The sequence below is a fragment of the Mauremys mutica genome, chromosome 22 (assembly GCF_020497125.1).
Source record: "Mauremys mutica isolate MM-2020 ecotype Southern chromosome 22, ASM2049712v1, whole genome shotgun sequence".
NCBI classification, from domain to species: Eukaryota; Metazoa; Chordata; order Testudines; family Geoemydidae; genus Mauremys; species Mauremys mutica.
The window spans coordinates 845,426-863,495 of NC_059093.1; the positions used below are offsets into that span (position 1 = coordinate 845,426).

The 18,070-nt window shown below is 48.3% G+C and overlaps 1 protein-coding gene across 2 annotated transcripts in view; it reads left to right on the forward strand.

Annotated features, from left to right (window-relative positions):
* The first annotated feature begins 22 nt into the window (after positions 1-22).
* Positions 23-18,070, forward strand: part of BCL9L (BCL9 like) — a 135,824-nt gene continuing 117,776 nt past the window's right edge. For both annotated transcript variants that reach the window (XM_044997081.1, XM_044997084.1), the window contains exons 1-3: positions 23-413; positions 3,455-3,716; positions 4,234-4,308. The gene's annotated coding sequence lies outside the window, so the exon portion shown is untranslated. The remainder of the gene's footprint in view (positions 414-3,454; positions 3,717-4,233; positions 4,309-18,070) is intronic.

Sequence of the window (18,070 nt, forward strand, 5' to 3'; positions counted from 1 at the left end):
GCAATGGAGTCTGAGGCTGTGCCATGGCTCATGGATATACACATACAAATGAAGACTCTTGTATCTGAGTCGGAGAAGGCCTATGGCTTTGCTCTGGACGTGCTGGAATCAATTACCACGTTCTTCCCTTTGATGCAAGGCAACTGTCTGTCCGTCCTTTTCTTAGTAACTCATCCAGATAAAGGCAGGGGTCTTTAGTGTGATAGACAAAGTGGCATCACTTATACTCCAGAGTGACCATGGTGACAGTGTTGCATGTGGATCTAGAAGGGTCCTTTTTGGGGATGGAGTAAGAAATGCTGCAGAAGAAGAAAATGCAGTTGAGAGACCCAGGATCATGCCACACCTGCAAACACCACTCCAGGTGGCTTCCTGGATTTTTTCCTAAGAGCCACGGAGCCAGAGAGAACCAGGTTTGTGACCTGATAAGCACCCAGTCTTGTCAATGTGAACCCTCCATTGCTGTCCATTAGTTTGACCTGGTCATGCCTGCCGCAGCATGGGGGCACAGTGAAGTGGCTGAAATCTGGTGTGGGGAGGGAAGGAGTGTTTAGAATCCAGGGATTTCCGTGTGATCTTGGGAGGAGGCCAAACCCTTATAAAGCTGGTGTGCAGAATTTTGCACAGATTCAGAGTGGCCTGGCTTCCTGGTCCACTGGAGCTCACCAAAGCTGCTCAGTGGGTATCTGTGTAGGACCTGGTTCCCCACCCATGTCAAAGCTCTTCAGCAGCCCTTTGAGAAGGTCTTTCCCCTAATAGGGAGAAGGATCCAGGGGTTGCCCAGAAATGGAAATCCTATGGCAGACAGCAGAAAAGCCACAAGATCACACTGGAGCCAGGCCTGCTGCAAGTGCTGTGGGATTCAAATCTGCAGCCTCTGGGCTCAGAGTAATGACACTCCCATCACAGAGCCACCTCTTCTACCTTTGGCTACCCTTCATTCTCTCACCTTGCTTTGGGATATCCTGCAGTCAGGCCTGCTTGGGCTGTGAGATCTCATATGCTAAGCAGGGATGCAGTTGAGCAGTACTTGGCTGGGAGACCACCATTGAAAACCCCCATGGCTCCACTGAAAGTGCATCTAAAAATTCAGTAGGCGGTATCAACAGTTCTTATGAAATTTTCACCATCTTGGGCAGAAGTCTCATGACTTCATCCCCATCAAAACCAGCAAATAGGCACCACCCAGTTTGGATCCAACCCCAAATAGGTGACCAGACAGCAAATGTGAAAAATCGGGATGGGGGTGGGGGGTAATAGGAGCCTGTATAAGAAAAAGACCCAAAAATCGGGACTGTCCCTATAAAATCAGGACATCTGGGCACCCTAACCCCAAACCAGAACTACGGGAGTAGGTTTCAACCTGGGAATCTGAATCTGGCTCTATGAAATCTGAAGGGGTTTGAACTCAAGATTTTGCCCCCTCTAATTAAAATTACTAAGGTTATGCAGTGACTCAGTGGTAGGGGTGGAAACAGAACAAAGGAGCCCTGATTCCCAGCCCACACTGCTTTAATCGCTAGACTCATTCCCCTGTCAGTGCTAGGCAAGAACCCAGAAATCCTGACTCCTTACTTTAACCACTAATCCTGGCTGCTAAAACTATAGCCAAAATCTCCAGTCCCTGTGTGTGACCCTATGGCTGGCTATGCTGGGGAGTTTGGGACATGAATTCCATTGAGATGTGTGATATGGATGCTGGTGGGTGCCCCAGTGAACTGGCACAGGGGCACTGCCATGAAGAAGCTCTCAGCAAATGCTGGAAAGAGCACACTAGAGAAGCTGGAGATGTTGAAATCTGAAAGCACTGCAGATGAAACTGGATGGATAAGAACCTTCAGCTCCCACCAGTAGACCTGCCTGTTGGCCTCCTGCTGCCTTCCCACCCCCAGCCAGGCTCCCATGCCTGGCCCCTATCAATTCCCCATGCCCACCCAAGACAAACCATCTCTCCTCTCCTTATAGTCCGGGGCCTCTTCCAAAGTGCCAGAGGCCTGGTCATGTTCATAGAACATCCAGCTGCAAGAGCTGTAAAGCTCAGCTTGGATTGCACTTTCTCTGCAGCTTGGGGTTTGGATCTAGCCCATCTCTGAGGTATGTTCCCTCAAATAATTTGCCAGTGTTGTCCCTGGGGAGAGAGTGGTGACCATAGCTATAGGGAGAGGATAACCAAGGATGTTTGGCCTGGCTACTAGGCCGTGCAAGCTGCTGCTTGGGCTCTTTCAGGTGGGAGAGCTTCTCCTGCTGACATAGCTACTGCCACTTGTGGAGGTGGTTTTATTATGTTGACAGGAGAGCTCTCTCCCATCAGCATAGAGTAGCCCCAAATCTCCATGACACACAAGGGACCTCCAGCAGTTGCATTGATTGTGACTGGAATATAAAGGGTTAATAGCTGCAGAACTGATGTGAGGCCAACCATCTGCATGTGTGTAGATCAGTGGTGATGAGTATCAGGTGGCCATAAATAGGAAGGGGGAGGGAGGGAAGCTTTAGGGCTGAAACTGCAAGAGTAGGTAAATGTACCTTCTCTCTGCTGTAAGAATGGGAGTACTTTGTTCCTGTAAGAGGAGGCCTCTTCTCAGAGGTACTTCAGGCACTTTAAAGATGCTAATTGAGGGTGCTCCCTCCCAGCACTGCTGGGTGTCAGCAGGATCTCCATTGTATAAATGGGGAAAGCAAGGCACTGAGAGGAGTACTTGACCTGTCCAGAGTCAACACCATGAGACTGTAGCAGAAATGGGAACAAAACCCAGTAGTCCTAGCTCCAGTTGCCTGCTCTGTTTGCATTATAGTACAGAGCTGAAATTTCAGAGCCACCACAGGGAATTGTTCTTGTTATGTTACCTTCTCAACACCTGTAACATGTTAAAAACAGTTGTAATAATTTCCCCTCCTTGATCATAGGGGCCAGTGGGTTTCAAGTTCCCTTGGAGAATTTCAGAGGTTCTGTCCATTGTGTCTGTGATTTTTGTGCTCCTTCTGGGGCCCTCCAATGATTTGCCCTTACCCCTATGACCAAGGAGAACCCCTTGGGATACCCATCCGGACTCACATTCACAAGGACCTGGTTCCAGAACTCAAGCACTCCCTGTTTAGCTTAATAATAATCATTCCTTGCCCTGAGCAGCATTTCCCTACTCTATGATCTCCCAGTAGGGTGACCAAACAGCAAATGTGAAAAATTGGGATGAGGGTGTGGGGTAATAGGAGCCTATATAAGAAAAAGACTCAAAAATCGGGACTGTCCCTGTAAAATCAGGACATCTGGTCACCCTATCTCCCAGCCCATTATAGTTTTCCCAGCCAGGTCAGGATCCTCAACTGTCATGTACACATGAGGACATTGAGGCACCAGAGGGGCTGGGACTTGGCCAAGGTCACACAGTTAGTCCGTGACCATGTTAGTCCTGATTCCCAGTGTAAACCAGAAGTTTATCCTTCCTCCCTGCAGCCATGTGTTTCCTTCTGGCCACCCTGTAGTTCCAGTGTCAGAAACTTCAAGGAACCAAGCAGCAGCAACAAAGGCTATGGACATCATATTTCAGAGAAAACAGGAAGGAAGAGAGAACCTGCTGCATTGGTCCTCCTGAAGAACATACAGACAGTCAGAAAGGTCAGCAGTTGCACCGTGAGTGAAGATGAGAGCATACAGAGGTGACAGTGATGATCTAGAGGCTGCCTGGTATCAGAATGGCTGGAATCTTCACAGCCAGGTGAGTTTTACCTGCTCAGGAGACAACCAATGGGAGCAGCCCTGCTGAAAACTCTGACCAGATGCCCTTCCCTCACCACACCTGCCCTGACATTGAGTAAGCCATGTAACCCACACTCTGGGAATCCAGAGAGGCTTTATCAGGCTACAGCTCAGAGGAGTGGGGTGTCTACCCCAGCAAGTGCACTTCCCCCGCTTTTGCTCCTTGCAGGCAGCAGGGATATGGGCTTTCAGTACAGCTGGGAAGGGATCCCTAGATTTGACAGTGAAACTCTAATTTCTGGGCAACTGCAGGGGGGAGGGATAGCTCAGTGGTTTGAGCATTCATCTGCTAAACCCAGGGTTGTGAGTTCAATCCTTAAGGGGGCCACTTAGGGATCTGGGGCAAAAATCAGTACTTGGTCCTGCTAGTGAAGGCGGGGGGGTTGGACTCAATGACCTTTCAAGGTCCCTTCCAGTTCTAGGAGATTGGTATATCTCCAATAATAATTATTATTATTATTTGCAAACGTTTCCAGGTGCTTGCAGGCAGAGGCAGTGTTTGCATGGAGGAGGAGAAGAGGGAGATGGGCAGCAGCAATTGTTGATCCAAGGTATGTCACAGATGCTGGATTTTGCCAGGTTGTGGGGAGGAGATGAGATGGAATTCTGCCTGCACTGCAGTTCAGCTGGTAGTGGGAGAATGGGAGGGAGGCACTGTGCTTTCTCCATGTGGCAGGTGACTCATGACTGTAAAATGAATCCTGCTGAGAGTTGAACACCAAGATTCAGGGTGCAAAGGAACTTGTCTCATATCTTAGAGCACCAAGGAAAACACTTAATCCCCTTATTTTCTCTCCTCCTCTCTCTGAGATCCCTGTTGTTCATCTGAAAGGGGGCTGGATTTTTCTGACATAGAGACTAAGGGGTCAAGTCCATCCCTGGAGTAGGTGGATGCAGGTCCCAGGGCTGAGTTTGGTCCAAGGACTCCTTTGGGCATGATTCCCCTCAATCCCAGAGGGACGGCTCAAAACTAGCTGAACTCCTGCTCTCGCCACTCCTGGTTCTATGAGACAGAGAAGACTTGACATAGCAGCAGAGGATATTGTTAAATCGTAGCATTTGTTACTGCAAATTCGTCCAAACACAGATCCAGACACAGTCCCTTCCCTAGAGAACTCACAATCTCAGTTGGGCAGTGGGTGCCTCTTGAGGGGCCATAGCCTAGCAGCTAATCCTTCTCTCAAAGGCAGCCTCAGGTTTGAAGTCCTTCTGGACGTTTTAGACTCTGTGACCCATCCCTCCCCCCTCTCCTCATCTTATGGTGCGCTAGACAAAGTAAAACTTCTGGGATGCAAAAAATTCAACAACAAAGTGAAGATTCCAAGCATTACTTCTATGTGATCGACTGAGATGGCAAGGCAGTAGCCAGAGAGGTGAGAACAGGCATTGTGGGACACTTCCTAGAGGCCAGTCGCAGCGCTGTAATCACCCCGGTGTCTGCACTGGCACCGCAGAGCTGTAGCCCCGGCGCAGAAAGCTCTACATCTCTCATTGGGGTGGGTTTTAGAGCGCTGCATCTGTGCAGTTTCTGAGCACTAAGTGGCTCGGCAGTGTGTACGCCTCAGGAGTTACAGGGCTCAAAGCTGCTTTACTGCTCACAAACTTGCCAGTGTGGCCTCAGATGTTTGGAGACATTAGGGGAGGACAGGAGGCCCCTCATTATACACTCCTCAAACACCTCCTCCCCATGTATCCAGGACTCCAGTCTCCATGCTGATTGCGCTGCCTCATAATTTCAAACAAAGGACGTGACATGCTGTGGAGGGAAGGGCAGGAAAAACAAATCTGCATGCTGCAGGAAGGAGACCCACTCAATAAATCACACATGTACCCTGTCAGGACTAGAGCCCAACTCCCAAAACATAGGCCTCTGCCACCTAAGGTAAACAGGATATTCCTTAGCTGGCACTAACAGTAGGGCCCTTACCTAGAGGGTGCCACAGTCATGCACACAAAGCTAAGAGCCTCATTCTAGCTGTGGCTTTTTGTGGTTTGAATGAGGCAGAACTGCTGTCTGTGCTGCATTACAACTGAATTTTGGTTGAGTTATGCTCCTCTCCAGACCTGGTTCTGTTTTGTACGGGATGACCTAGCTGTGTTCAGTTACCAGTCTTGGACAGACCCAGTTAAGGTCCTGCCTACATTACATGTTGGGATGTGGTTATCACTGGCTCTCTTGACTCTTGTCAGCCTCAAAGACTACTGTGGTCTGCAGAGAAGCAGTCTGACAGTGGTGCTCCTGGGCCTGTGGCTTCCTACCGGGCCTGCTTTGGTTATTGCTTGTGTTAGAGCCCCCCCAAAAGCAGTCTACTTCCTTGGCAAAGAAGGGAGTTGTCTTGTCCACATTGTGCATGTTGTACCACAGCTGACTGGCCTGGTTGCAGGGTCATCTCCTGGTTGCCAACAGCCCCTTATTACACGGGATGTCCCTTATTTTTTCATCTCTGTACAAGATCCAGAGTTCCTGAGTGCTGTAAAAAGCAGCAAGAGATACTCCTGGTGAATGTAAGTGAGTACTGCTTATTTTTATTACTATTGATGATGATGATAATATTGGGAGGAGGGGTGGAGCGGCGGTGCTAAGAAAACAGTTCCTTATCTTTGAATTACAGTGTTGGCAACTCTACCTCCTGCTCTCATTGGCACTCCCTGAGACACTCTGTGCTGCAGCAGGTGGCTGAGGCTGTGGCTCAAATGCAGAGCTAGCTCCGAGGATTTGTGTCCTGAAGGCAGGATCCATGATCTGTTTGACAGCCCTGGTGGTTAGGTTACTCAGAAATGGCTCTCTCTTCCTGATTAAACAGTGGGAATGTTCAGAGGAGTAGAGGCAAACTGGGAAAGAAAGAGACAATGTGGGAGAGAGGAAACCAAGAAATCTAAGACATGCTGTGGCCCTGTCAGCACCACAGCTGCAGCTGTGTTGGGTACCTGGTTAAACCTGTCTGTGCCTGGGCGTGGCTGACACAGAGCTACATTTGCAGTGCAGGTAGGTTCTAATCATTGTAACTATCTAGGGCTTTACCATGACTTGAGAACACAATGAAACCCTGGATAATGTCAAATTCATTGACCTTCTCCATTTGTAAAGTGGTGGTTAATGACCTTGCCTTAGAGCAGTGGTCCCCAACCTTTTTCGTCTGGCGGGTGCCGGACGACGAGGCACCGAGGACCGTGGCCGGCGGACAAGCATCCGCCGAAATGCCGCCGAGAAGCGGCAACATCAAGAGGTGTTGCCACTGAAATGCCTCCGAGAAGCAGTGTCATCAAGAGGCGTCGCCATCGAAATGCTACCAAAAATCATCAGCGTTTTCGCGGCAATGCCTCTTGATGACGCTGCTCTTTGGCAGCATTTTGGCAGATGGTTGTCCGCTGGCCCAGATAGATGCCCCGGCGGGCACCATGGTGCCCATGGGCACCACGTTGTGAACCACTGCATTAGAGTAAGGCTGGCGGCAGCTCTGGGAATAGAATGCCTGAGACCTAACTCCAGACCATAATGCTTAAGGTCCTGTTTCTAATGGAAATTTAAACCATGCTTTCAGTGGAACATGAGGATAGCCCTGTTTAAGTAGGTCCCTTGACAGGAGTTATTGTTGCAGCATAGGTAGGACCTGTGTGTGCAAGTCCATGCCTATATGAACAGCTCTGCAGAAGCGCAGCTGTACTGATATAGGTGCATCACTGCAGCACATCTGGTGAAGACGTTCTATGCCAATGGGAGAGAGCTCTCCCGTTGGCATAAGAATACCACCTCCACGAGCGGCATAAGCTATGTTGGCGGGAGAAGCTCTCCCACTGACAGCGCTGTGCACACAAGCGTTTATGTCTGTGAAACTTACGTCACTCGGGTGGTGGAATATTCACACCCCTGAGTGACGTAAGTTTTGCTGACATAGGTTAAGTCTACTCCATAGCCAGACAGTGTGTAAGGGGATGGGTGGGAGGGTGAGTGAAACACACACACACATTGTATGTGTGATAGAGAGCCAAGCAGTAGCCAGTTCATTGCACAATAGCTGCACAAACTCCCAGAATAATTAGTTTTCCTCATCTTTGTGTCCTGACTTCGAGGTATCTCGTGTACAAAAACGTTATTTCTCAGGTGGGGGAATGAACAAATTTGCACCCCCTCTATCCTTAAACTCTGTGAACTTGCAGCAGAAGAGCTGATCTCAGATCTCTGCCCCTCCTCCAAGATTTTCAAAACTACTTCAAAGTCAAGTTGGCAAGAGTATTTGGTGGTTCTGGGTTTGCTGCTCACCTTTTGTGCTGCCACCCCACTGAACAAAGTATGGTGTTTCCCTTTGATTTCCATGTTTGATAGCAATAGGAGAAAGAGTTTGAAATGTTCTGCAATCTTTATAAAAAAAAAGAAGAAAGAAATGTGCTCTGATACCTTTCCAGAGTCCTGGTCTCTGATGAGAGAGGCTGACTGACTATAGGACGGTGGTTTGAGGAAGCCAGGGAAAAGACCTTAATCACAGGGAAATTAACTCAGTGACAGCTGATATTTGGGCAGAGGCTTCAAACAGCAGAGATGGCAAATATCTTAACATTTTATCTCTCCTCTTATAAGGGGAATAGCAAGTGGACTGATGAGCAGGACTATGGGACTTTGGCAGAGCTGCAAGGGGAGCCCATAACTGAACTAGCATTGGGTCTGCAGGTTGGGACTGAGGGTCATTAGCAGCCTGAGGATAAGTGGAGTGCAGGACTAGAAGGGAAGTTCAGTCCACATGGAAATAGAGCAGGACTGAGTGCAATACAAGGAAGCAAGATGCACCTGCACTATCTCTAGCTGTGCCTGGCACATGCAGAATTTAAGTCCTAAAAAAGGAATTAAATTCTGTTCCCATGATGGGGAAGTTGTGCTATTGTTTTTAAATGTCCTTGTTCCAATAATTCTGATAATCTTTGAGCCACATGTCATCTCTGGATGCTGCAGCAAGCCTCCCTCCTCACCTTTGCTGCCACTAATGTTTTGGGTTTTTTTGTGTGTGTCACTGAGGAAGAAAATTGTATTTTACTAAGGAAATAACAGAATACCACAAGCAAAGCAGGTGGTGGGGAAACTGAGAGTGCACCTTACCCTGGCCTAGCTGGGACACACTGGAAAAGCATATCCCCTCCTGCTCTGAGTCCCTGTTGCCAATGCCCCTCAGTCCTGACCCACAGCATGCCTTGCTATCCCACTGCATTTCCTTTCGAATACAAACTTGCCAGGTGAGATCTGCAAAGAGAAGGGCGCAGTGCTCTGCCTAGGTGAGAAACGCAGACTTTCCTTTCAGTGGCGCGGCTGGGATCCGCGAGGGGAATGACTTCGCGACTGGCGTTGCCTGCCCACCAGAGGGCACTGCCGGTTGCCTATTGGGAGCCAAAGGGAGCCCAGCCAGCTCGATCTGGTTACGTACAGTATGTAAATATTCGGGAGAAGAGCTGGGCCGTTTGCAGCAGTGTCTCACACTCGCCCAATTAGGCCTCAGATGTGTGGAGCACTGCACTATAGTAACCAATCATTAAATATGATTAGCCAATGTGAATGGCTGGGGGGACAGGCAGCCAGTGCTGGTGAGTATTTAAAATGACAGTACCTCCCACATGGCGTAAGTGTGCCTGTTTTTGTCACAGAAGAATGACACTAAACTTAGTGCTGGTTGATGCTCCCTGTGGTTCTCTGATACCCCCTGAGCCAGGGACAGCCTGAGCAACAGCAGGGCAAGTTTTCCCAGACAGCCTGGCCAGACAGGACCCCTCTTTGGGGAAGAGGGACAATCCAACTGCATGCACACCAAGCCCAGTACTTGTTTAAATGACATCACTGCTTCTGGCCGTTCAGCCTTTGTGCTCACTGCTGAGGCTGCCAGAGAAGGGGGCCCACTAGTGCCAGTTGTGCTGGTGGCTTTTGTGATGTGGGCACCTGTCCTGTACCAAGACCAAATCATGTGAATGAAGATGTGAGACTGTGACTCGAACAATTCTCTGGAGAGGGACATATAGAGAGGGACTGTACACTCCCCTCCCTAACCAGGGCGTCGGGTGGGATGGATTCTAATTTCTGTGGGATGAATCCATTCTAGTAAATCTACTATAGTAAATCCACCGGAGAAGCTGTTAGGTTCACTCCCTCTGGGGCACCTGGCATTGGCCACTGTCGGTAGACAGATACTGGGCTAGAAGGACCTTTGGTCTGACCCGGTACGGCCATTCTTATGTTCTTATGTTCTTATGGTCACAGCATCACACTAGTAGCTCATGTTCAGATGATAATCCACCACAACCTCCAAGTGTTTTTCAGAGTCACTGCTTCCCAGGCTAGAGTCCCCCATCCTGTAAATATGGCCTATATTCTTTGTTCTTAGTTTTTTTTCCTATACATTTACATTTAGCTGTATCAAAATGCATACAGCTCAGTCTACCAAGTGATCCAGATTGCTCTGAATCAATTATATGTCCTCTCAATTTACCACTCCCCCAATTGTTGTGTCATCTGCAAACTTTATTAGTGATTATTTTATGTTTTCTTTCAGGTCATTGATAAAAATGTTAAATAGTGTAGGGCCAAGAACTGATCCCTACAGGACCCCACTGGAAACACATCCGCTTGATGGCTATTCCCTGTTTACAATTACATTTTGAGACCTGTCTGTTTAGTAATCCAGTTAATGTGTGCTATGTTAATTTTATATCATTCAAGATTTTTTATCACAATGTTGTGTGACACCAAGTCAAACACCTTACAGAAGTCTTAAGGATATTACGCTAACAGTGTTACCTTTATCAACCAAACTTGTAATATCATCAAAAAAGATATCAAGTTAGTTTGACAGGATCTATTTTCCAAAATCCCATGTTGATTTGCATTAATTAGATTACCCTCCTTTAATTCTTTATTAATTGAGTCCCATATCAGCCGCTCCATTATCTTGCCCAGGATCGATGTCAGGCTGACAAGCCTATAATTACCCAGGTCATCCTGTTTACCCTTTTTAAAAATTGGCACAACAATAGTTTTCTTCCGGTCTTCTGGAACTTTCCCAGTGCTCTAAGATTTACTGAAAATCAACATTAATGGTCCAGTGAGCTCCTCCTCTTAGATTCAAGTTAACTGGACCTGCTGATTTTAAAATGTCTGATTTTAGTAGCTTCTGTTGAACATTCTCCAGAGATACTAGTAAAATGGAAAAAGTGTTATCACTATATGATGAAATTATAGCTGGTTTTTTTGCCTAATACAGAACAGAACAAATTATTGAATAGTTCTGCCTTTTCTGCATTATTATTGTTGATAATTCTACCATGTCTATCTAGTAATGGACCAAAACCATTGTCAGGATTCTTTTTGCTCCTAATATCTTTTAAAATACTGATTGTCTTTAACTCTGTTGGCCATAGATTCCTCCGTGCGTCCCTTTGCTCCCCTTAGCAATTTTCTATAATCCTAACTTCTGATTTATATCCATTCCTATTAACTTACCCTTTCTTCCATTTGTTATTTATATTATTTTTCATAGCTTCCTTCACTTTCCCCTAAATCAGGTCAGTTTTTTAACCAGTATGGCCTTCTTCCTTGATTGCGGCTTTTGGGGCATCTAGTAAGATATTTTTAAGTGATTCATGAACGTCATTCACATTTTTTCTGATTTAATTCTTCCTCTCAACTGATTTGGCTTGTAATTGTTCTGAGCTTTATGACATTGGTCCTATTAAAGTACCAAGTATATATATATATTACAGGTCTGAACTTCATTCCTCACCTAAATGTATTAGTTCGGGATTCACGTCTCAGGCCCCGTATCCAAGCACTGGAGCTGTAATTCACACTCTGAGTCTTCGAGTACAGTAGGATCCACACATCAGGGCACTAATGTCAGGATTCACAGCCTTCGGGTGAGGTAGACAGGATCGCACAGATGCACAGCTCCTGCTCCAAGATGAGTGCTGTCACTCAATGGGGAGTCACTGACACTGTGTGGAATGTGTCATTTAAAGCATCACTTGAAAAAGTACTTTTTTTTTTTTTTTTACGAAAGAGACAAGGTGGGTGAGGTAATTTTTTTTATTGGACCAACTTTTGTTGATGAAAAAGACAAACTCTTGAGCTACACAGACCTGAAGAAGAGCTCTGTGGAGCTCGAAAGCTTGTCTTTTACCAACAGAAGTTGGTCAAATAAAAGATATTACATTGCCCCCCATCCTTGTCTTTCTAATGTCCTAGGACCAACATGGCTGCAACAACACTGCAAACAATGACAGAAGATATTCTTTTTTACTACAACTTGAAACAGGGATATTGTGTCTTTAAGGCACTCCCTTCCCATTCTCCCTAATACCTCAAGGCCTCTGAGTGTTTCTGGAGGAGCGGATCAGTGCGAGAGTTTAAGGCATCTCTCCCAGCCCTGCTGCACTGCTCACTTACTGCTCTGAAGGCTGTGCTTTGCCATTTCCATGGAAACCATTAGTTGCTAAGCAACTGGAGCATCATCTGAGCTGAGCCCTCGCATCTAATTATCCCATCACTGTAGCTGAGAGGGGTTTGGTGGGGAGTGGGGGGATTAACTCTTCTAACATGGAAGATCCATTGACAACATTTAAAGGTACAGTGTCTGCCTTTCACGGTGTGTATTGATAGGCCCCTGATCAGGTGTGATTGCTTGGTTATCATGCATAATCTCAGCATGAGAAACTGGACAGGCTTAGGCGAGCTGCAGATACACCCTCAGCTCACAGCATGCTCTTTACCCCTGCTGGGAGCCCTGTTAGGAGCCCTCAGTATCTGTCTAGTTGAGTTGTCTGTGCTGTGCTTAGATGTGTGTGGACATTTGTATGTTGTGGACTCTGTGCCACATTTCTCATGTAGCGGCTTTCATAGAAATGTAGGGCTGGAAGAGACCTCAGGAAGTCATCTAGTCCATCCCCCTGTGTTGACACATTAAGTAAACCTAGACCATGCTTGACATATATTTGTCAAACCTGTTTTTACAAACCTCCAAGGATGAGGATTTCACAACTTCTCTAGGTGAGCTGCTCCATTACATGCCTTCTTGCTGTCTGTGTTGTGGTCTGCTTGACATTGGGGCACAGACACTGACATGGAAACAAAGTCCCCATGATGTCATCTTTGCCAGGTAGAGTATTGTTAATTCTTCAGTCTTCAGGCATCCTCATCCTGTTTGCTTCTAGAGATGGATGGAGCAAAGCTGGAACAAAACACTACAGGAAAAACATTTTATTGAGCCACTGTGAACCAGACCAACTGAACTTCTGACCCACAGACTTTGGTCATTCAAATAAAACAGGACCTGGATGGAACCTGTCTGTGTTCTGGTGTGTGCAAATCTAGAGCCAGATTGAGGTTTTACAAAACTAATTTTAGTCCTCAGTATTGCCAGCCTGCATTTGCTTTCCATTGCCATGCTCTGAGCCAGTGTCAGGATGGTGTTGCTGCCAGGCTGACCAACCCCTGGACTGATGGGTTCCACCACCTTGATTGATGGCCTTCCTGAAAGTCCTGCTGCACCAAGTGCTTGTGTAAATTACATCACTTCTTCCAGCCACACTGACTGTCAGCCAGAGTGACATCAGTGTAAAGAATGTTACCTTTCAGAGCCATGGGAACAAGGGGACCTGCCACATTGGCAGCAGTCATGTATGTGCATGTGCAGAAACAGTCCTTACCAATCTGAACTCTCCAGATGGTTTTTCTATCCCCCTACTTCTTCCCCCCCGCCCGCCAATCAAACTCCTCTAGCAGCTTTTGTCTGTATATGGAGTGTTTTTCAATGTCCGTAATAAACACTAGCCTAGAGGAAATGGGAACCTCATGCTCATTAGCACAAGAACAAAGATGATAGAGCAGCACAGAATCAAAACAGTCACAGGGGACGGGGTAGGGGAGGCAATGAAGGGTTTGACCAGAATCTTCAGCTATCAGTGATGTCAGCAAGCAGCCCATAACAATATACTCCATTACAATCTGTAATGAATGCGGAACATGCCTTGTAGCAAGTGTTTCTGCTCAGCTTCTTCTTTGTCCCTGCTGCTCAGCCCACCTGCCTGTGCATAATGTCTGTGCAAGAAGATGGCACTTTTCAGAGAACTCCTTTCCTGCTCTCCTGGTTGGCAAGATACTGAGGAATTGCTGCTACTTCTCCTGAGAGAAGAGTACTTCTTGGGCTGCTGCTGGGTGGCTGGATCCTTGGGGACCTCGAGGTCTGCAAGGGAGCCTCCCAGCTGCTAGCATTGTTGCATGGAGACCATGACCAGCTCAGTGTTACCACAGAGTTTTTGGGTGGTGGTGGGTGCAGCATCTCAGGATGTAGGTGCCTGTGGATGGGACGTCTTCCTTAGGAGAGCAACATGGTATAGTGGGAAACTTTCTGGGAGTCCCCATAATCCTTCCACTGAATAGAGGGGAATCCCACCATATTCACTGTCATTCACTGCACCTTTGCCCATCCCTGAACCCAGACTTCTGTCATGACTATGGCCTGCAGGCTCTATCAAGCCCAAGCAATATGCTGTGCCAACCTGTTACCTGTGTTTTCCCTCCCCTTTCCCTGGCATGATTCCAGGCCTTGGAGCTCTCTGAGGAATGAGTGATTGGGGACTAGGTGGGAAGCAGCTGCTTGGGAAGATAGAACAGATACTCTCCCCCCCTTGCCCTCAGGGTGGGGAGGTTGTTATTAGAGCTCTATAATGATTGTGTGGAGGGGGCAGACGGAGAGAGAGAGAGAAATATTTTGTCATGAAAACAGTAAATGTAATTAAAGCCTACATCTTAATTAAGAGCTGAAGATAAGGGGGTAGTTGGATTTCTGGCTGGAATCTCAGTGGCATTGGTAATTAGGCACTTTGTGTAATGCTAATAAATAAGGAAGAATAACTGGATGGGAGGAGGGCATGGAGTGAGCCCTCAGCAGAGGAGGGAACAGGAGTGAAGAAGTTCCTGGAGTCTGAGGGAAGAATGTTTAATGTAATGGAAGGTTCTGCTCTTCTGACTGAGGTTGGGAGAAGGGACTAGGAATGTGGTGCTCAGCTTTTCTTCTCCAGGCCTTTGGTCTAACTCAGCCAGATCAATAACAACAGGAAGCTGTTCCTGTCCAATGTCCTTGTCTCACAAACCTGCAGCACAATTAACTCCCTTGCTCCAGACTCAGGAGAGGGGCAAGGGCTGAATGAGCCCTGGAGAATGAGCTACCTTCTTGCCCTGAGCCCCAACGCTGCCAGTGCATTTGCTGTCCTGTGAGTAGAGGGTTTAATTCTCCGCAGCTTTCGGCTGGTAGCTTCTTACACTTTAAAAAAAACTGGGTAAAACTTTTAAACTCTTTTCAACTCATTGTATCCATGCAGAGGAGATCTTGGCTAGCTGCAGTCCTCAGAAGACAGTTCTGGGCAGGGAGCTGCTACCATAGCTCGTTGCTGATCAGGGCACCTGAAATCCTGCTAATCTCCCTCTTTTGGAAATGCGTGAAATTGCTTAATCAGGTTCAGGCCCCCAGTGGCTGCAGCTGCCTTTAATAAGGAATTTAACACTTAGGGCTCGTCTACACAACCACTTTTGTCGGTATAATTTATGTCCTCAAGGGGTGTGAAAAAACACCCCACCCTCCCTAGTGACATAAGTGACACCAAGAGAAGCACCGATGTGGACAGCACTCTGTTAGTGAGAGAGCTCTTCCCACTGACATAGCTTCCGTGGCTCATGGAGGTGACTTTATTATGTCAATGGGAGATCTCTCTCCTGTCGGCATAGAGCAGCTACACGAGGGATTTTACAGTGGCACAGCTGCATTGGTACAGCTGACTGTAATTAGCAATGATGACACACTCGTGTTCAGGAGAATGAGGTGAAGTGAATGTGCAAGGGAGAAGGGGCTGCTTGCGGGGGGTGCACAGAAAATTGGGGGCAGTGAGGGAGTGGGGGCAGCCCTATGGGGGGATGCGTGAAGGAGAATTGGATGAGGTGAATATGCAAGGGAGGAGAGGCTGCCCTGTGGGAGTGTACACTGGAAGAGTGGGTAAAGTAGGGCAGACTGCCCCATGGGTTGTGTGTTCCTGTGTGCCCATGTACATGTGACTGGTACATGAGGGCCCTGAGTCGGGAAGTGGGTAATTTAGAAGGCTGCTTGTGCTGTGTGTTGAATGCTAATGAGGCTGCACAGCTTTCAGACAGAGGTGCTGCAGCTCCAGCTCCTGTCACTGAGTTTTACTGCTAGCGAGGTTGAGTCCCTGACAGAAAGGAGTGGGGATGAGGATGGCAGAATGTGCCTGATGCCGGCATTCCTCAGGTCAGGAGAGCTGGACAGGATCACTAGCCAGCCCTTCTACACTAGGGAGGCTGTACAAAAATCTCCCCATTGCTGCTCTGGACTTCTGAGTGCGGGAAGCCCTCATGCAGAGCAACAACAGGGCTCCCCATGTTGCCATGGCTGTTGATGTTGGACCAGAGTTAACCTGTAGAGGAACTGTTGGTACTATTTCCCTTGTGTTAACAAAGCTTCTACACCTTATAGGCGGGGAGCACTTGTGTGACAGACATTATTGCAGAAATGTGCAAAACCTGAGCATGCTTATTATAGTTCTTTTCATCCAAGGGTCCCAAAGAGCTCAACAAGCTTCACTTACAGAGTTGTTTTCACTTACCCCTTAAATACAGCTACCTCTGAGGTGGCGCACTGCAACTGCTTACACACACAAACTGCAGGGGAAATTTAGGGAGGCAGAATGTAGTTACTCAAGTTGAACTTTGGCCAAGACACTAGGGCTAACAGCCTGACTCTTGCAAAAAATGTCATGGGAGTTGTAGTTGTCCAGTACTTTGGTATAGTCTTATCTGAAAGATGGGCCTTCAGAGTACCTCGTACACTACGGATTCAGGGGCAGACTTGTTAGCAATCGAATTGCCAGCATTACTTTTTATAGCACCTATATGAACCCCCATCCAATTACTAACTAAAGCCCAAACTGCTTAGCTTGTGAAATCTGACAGCTTCCCAGCCGATGGCATGGCTGTGGGGAGCAGTGCTTAGCTGAGAACATGTCTGACTACATACATTCACTCCTCCTTTAGCTATAGAAATGACGGGACAGGTTACCCTCAGCAGACAAAACACTGTTGAAATATTAACCAGATCTCCCAACACTTCATGAGGCTGGTGAGTGTCATCATCCCCATTTCCCAAAGGGAAGTGACTTACCCAGGGGGTCTCAGATCTGGGACTAGAACCCAGGAGTTCCTGGCGCCTGTGCCATGATGCCTCCAACCAGGGCTGGATTAACTTTTTGTGGGCCTGGTGCCAAATATATATGTGAGCCCCCATGGGAGTAATGGAGCATGGCGCGGGGAGATCAGTCCCTGGAGCAAGGGGCTGGCCAGGGACATGGTATGGCAGGGGCGGCCCTGCTCCACCAGCCCAGTGTGAGGGCACTATTTTTTGCCAGACGCACAATGTCCTGCCCGGCCCTGTGCTGCCAGCATGCCCCTTCCTATCGGGGGTGGACCTATGCCACACCACACAGCCGCCCTGCCCAACTCCCCCTCCAGACTCCCTGTGGTCAGCACCCTCCCCGAGACCCTCCCCCAAATGCACAACGCCCTACACAACAGCACCCTGCACAACAACACCACTGCCCACAGCCCCACCACAACTACTCAGCATCCCCCACAGAGCCCTCACTCCCCTAGTGCCCCAACACACAGAGACCCACTCCCTGCCTCCCGGCTGCACTTTCTGGCCTTGCTGGGAGGTGACTGTGTCTGCTGGGCTGAGCCAGCAGCGTAGCCAGGACTGGTCCCAGGATAGGGAATCGCTTCGGCCTATTGGGAGTGGCGCAATCAGCCAGGCCTGGGCCTGCCCCAGCAGGCCTTCCTCAGGACTCAGTTGCCTGGAGGGGCCCAGCCAAGCCCTCCCCCACCCCACTGTGAATCTCTCTCCCCCCCCCCCCCCCGACTACTGAGACTGGCCAGGCTTCTGCACCAGTCCCAGGAGGCTCAGCTCCAGGGAGACAGATGAAGCCCCTCAGGTGGTGGGAAGCAGAGACTGCCCAGAGCTGGAGGTGCACTGGGGTCCAGCCAGGGGGCAGAGAGGAGCCCTCAGCTGGCCAGCAGGCAGGCCAAGAGGAGTAAGTGATGGTGTTGGGGGGGAGCCAGCAGGCTGGCAGAGTCTCGGGGCACAGTGTAAGCAGAGCAGGCCAGGGCCCCTTCTGAGCATGGGCCTGGCGCCACTGGCGCCATTGTAAACCCAGAACTGCATCCAACAGACCACATTGTCTCTCTGTTTTTGTTTTTAGCATGTTAGTGCTTAAAAAAGTCTT